Below are 4174 nucleotides of genomic sequence, written 5' to 3'. Positions count from 1 at the left end.
TATTTTGGAAGGGTCCACGTGAATTCCCTCTTTGCTAGCCATGTGACCCAAGAATTCGACTCTTCGAATCCAAAATTCGCATTTAGAGAATTTCACGTAGAGCTTCTCCGATCGTAGTGTTTCTAAGACTTGACGTAGATGTTGATTATTCTCCTCCTTATTTCGAGAGTAGATAAGTATGTCATCGATGAATACAATGACAAACTGATCCAAGTAAGGACGGCACACCCTATTCATTAAGTCCATGAATACTGCGGGTGCATTGGTCAATCCAAAAGGCATCACTACAAACTCGTAGTGTCCATAATGAGTTCAGAAGGCTGTCTTGGGAACATCCTCCTCTAACACTTGTAACTGGTGATACCCGGATCTCAGATCTATCTTTGAAAAGTAGTTCGCCCCTTGCAATTGGCCGAACAAGTCGTCTATGCGAGGTAGAGGGTAACGATTCTTGACGGTAAGCTTGTTCAGTTCTCTGTAGTCGATGCACATACGGAACGATTCGTCTTTCTTCTTCACGAACAAGACCGGTGCTCCCCAGGGTGAGAAGCTTGGTCTAATAAAGCCCTTGTTGAGCAGTTCGTTAAGTTGACCGGATAGCTCCTGCATCTCATCTGGTGCTAGACGATAGGGCGATTTGGCTACTAGGGTAGCCCATGGAACTAAGTCGATTATGAACTCAACTTGACGTTGTAGTGGTAATCCTGGTAGTTTTTCTGGAAAGATGTCGGGAAAGTTGCGTACTTCAGGGATGTTCTTTATGTCTTTCGTCTCTTGGCTCATATCAACCACATGAGCAAGGAATGCATGACATTCCTTTCGTAAGTACTTCTGGGCTTGTATACTCGAGATGATACGAAGGTTCGTGCCGGGTTTGTCGCCATATATAACTAGAGTTTCATTAGACGGTAGATTAAGGCGAAAGGCCTTTTCATAACATATGATATCTGCATGATGAAGACTCAACCAATCCACGCCGATTATGACGTCGAAACTTTTAATTGAGACCGGCATGAGGTCGATTGGAAATGAATGGCTATCTGGAGTTAGAGTACATCCTATGTATATACTGCTAGTGCTCTCAGTTTTTCCGTTAGCCATTTCTACGGTGAACGGTTCTTTCAGTGCACGTGATTTTTGTTTAAGTAAGTGAGCAAATTTCTGGTTCACGAAACTCCTCTCCGCTCCACTATCAAACAGTATGCATGCATATGAGTTATCGAGGATAAACGTACCAGTGACCACTGTAGGGTCGGCTACTGCTTCCTCGTGGCCTATAGCCAAAACTCTTCCTACTCCACCCGCGTTCCCTGCCTTCGGGCAGTTTCTTTTCTAGTGACCCACCTCGCCACATCCGTAGCAAGCCTGGCCCAAATGAACGCCGGGGACTTGGTTGATTGGCCTTGCCGGAGACTTGCAGAAACGGGCAGTGTGCCCTTTCCTATTGCAGTTAGCGCACTGCAATTCCCGGCAGGGTCCATTATAGTGGAAGCTGCACTTGTTGCACTTAGGCAAGCTTCCATCATACTGCTTCATTGGCGCAATAGCAGTAGGTGCTATCGCAGCATGAATAGCCACGACCTGCTGCTTTTTAGCAGAGTTCTGCGTCGCTTTGTTCTTCTTGTTATCCCAAAACTTCCACTTGTTGTCAGTGGCCTTGGATGGTTCTGGGATGGCTAGGGTTATTGTCGTTGTTGGGGTGTGGACTCCATGATCAATGAGCCGTTGTGCCAATCGGTTGGCACTGTCGAAGGTTGTGGGTTTCGAAGCTAAGACATTTGTCACACCCCGCTAAAGCGGAAACACGAGGCGTGGCAGTATAAAGGGTTTCATAGCAAAAGTTAAAAGACAACACCAACCATAGTATTAAAAATCATTACAAATTTACAATGGGTTTGAACAACTTTTAAAAGAAATTACAATGAAAATTGAAATAGAACACACGCGAATCATCCTAAAAGTGATGTGTCCCTAAGTGCCACTTACTCGATGATTCCTGAAAAAGCATGTAAAACGAGTGTCAACTATAAAAATAGTTGGTGAGTACTCATAGATAAAAAAAAATATTGGTTTCATGAATCGAAATCAAGTTTTGATAAAAGTTTCCATAAATGAAAATATATTGTTAAAATGAGTAATCAAGTTCATTGCTGCAAGGAGAAAACAATTTCATTGCTAAAACATGTATATAAGTTTCCAATAATAAAATTTCGATGTTGTAATGAGAAACAAAGTTCATTGCTATAATTAATAAACAAGTTTATTGCCATAATTAATAACAATTTTGTATGTGTATGAGCAAATAATGAGTTCACAACCAAGCCTATGACAGATGCCCTATCAAGATCTATGCTTATCGTTCCATAGATTAATATGGTATCATGCACTCAAGCAATCGGGCGAGTGAGGAGTTGTCAATTCCTAATAGCGCTATCCATAATGACCATTGGCTCAAAGAGTTAATGGTTGGAGTAAAGTGTAAAGGGAAGGGACTTAAGACGATAAGGCCTCATGTTTCGTGTTGCATCGACATACATCGAGAAATATAGCAAAATATAGCAATCAAGTTTGATACAAATCAATTTAAATACAACGAACAATAAATAGTATTTTGGACATGCTTTTCCACCCCAAAACATAAAAACCAAAAATAGGGGAGTCGTGAATACTCACAATGCATTAAGATGATGCAAATGGTGCCTTGACTACGCTCCACTCGTACCACTATCGATTCCTACAATAATGGTATTCGCTAGTGAGTCTCTAATCGAAATCTAACACTAGTATACTTACTACTACTATAGAATTATGCCAATATTGTGTCAAAATTTAATATCGATAGGTTACAAACATTTTTCTGAAATGGTGAAATTTTATAACTCATGTGATTAAGATAATTTTTGGATATTAATTTCCAGATTTTTATAATATTAATTGAGGGTATTTCAATACATTTAAAGGTGTTTTAAGCTCCTAAAAATCCAAAATATTATCAAACAGTTTCCAAAAATTGTCAAACTTTGCATTTTAATTCTAAATACAGTAGAGGTCTTCCGTAAATTTTCCTTTGAATTTTTGATATAATTAACTATTTTTCCAAAATTTTAAGCCTTCATAACAATATAAATTCGTGAAAAAAATAGCATCCAAATGATAAAAATTCCCAAACTTTTTATGATACTCCCATTAGACATACTTAAGCTGGGAAAATATAAAAATGGATTTCTAAACTGTTTAACCTGATTTTATGATTTTTGTTCATTTATTCTAATAAAAATTGAAATAAATAGAAAACTGTTTCCAAAATTGCCCAAACTTTTTGTAACACTGTTATTATACATGTAGAAGCTGCGAAAAATATAAAAGATATTTTTCAATTAGTCGTTCTATTTTTCATTGTTTTATCCTCTTAAATAATCATTAATTAAAAAATAATTATTAAACAGTTAAAGTAAATTACCAAAAATTTTGTAAACTTCATTTACAATGTAAATAATCTTGGAAAAATATAAAAGGTGGTTTTTATCTACTGGAATCCGATTTTGTGGATGTAAGTGTATTTAATCTTAGAAAATAGGATAGTGAATAGAAGGTGGTTTAAACTTCAAATACATTATAAGGTCTTCTGGTAATCTACTGGAATCCGATACTGAATAGAAAAATCATCAACATTTTTATTTAAAGTTCAAATACATTATAAGGTCTTCTGGTAAATTTTCACGAATTTTGGATGAGTAGAACTATTTTTCCTGTTTTTAGTCCATTATAAATACAAAAATCAGGCAAAAATAGGAATGCATTACGAAAAATTATGAAATTTTTTTCTGAGTCTTACTGATAGGGTAGGAGCTGCGAAAATTATTAGATACCCTTTTCACATTTTCTAAAGTGGTTTTATGATTAATTGGGGCTAAACAAAAAGAAAACTCAAAACCACATTAAACAGTAACAAAAATCGATGAAATTTAATGAGAAATCATTACTTAGCATAGGGGTCATCCACGAATTTACCTAGGATTTATAGACCTCATAAAGTATTTTATATGATTTATTGCCCTATTTTATTGCAATAATTATAATAATTCAAGAAAAATGAAGTATTTTCTGAAAATTTGTAGAACATCTCATTTTATTGGTGGAATACAGGGAAAAATCGAATTTGATCAGAAACGTT

This window comes from Lactuca virosa, chromosome 1, assembly GCF_052849685.1.
Source record: "Lactuca virosa cultivar CGN04683 chromosome 1, Lactuca_virosa_CGN04683_v6, whole genome shotgun sequence".
Taxonomy (NCBI): domain Eukaryota; kingdom Viridiplantae; phylum Streptophyta; class Magnoliopsida; order Asterales; family Asteraceae; genus Lactuca; species Lactuca virosa.
This window is presented reverse-complemented; position numbering follows the sequence as displayed.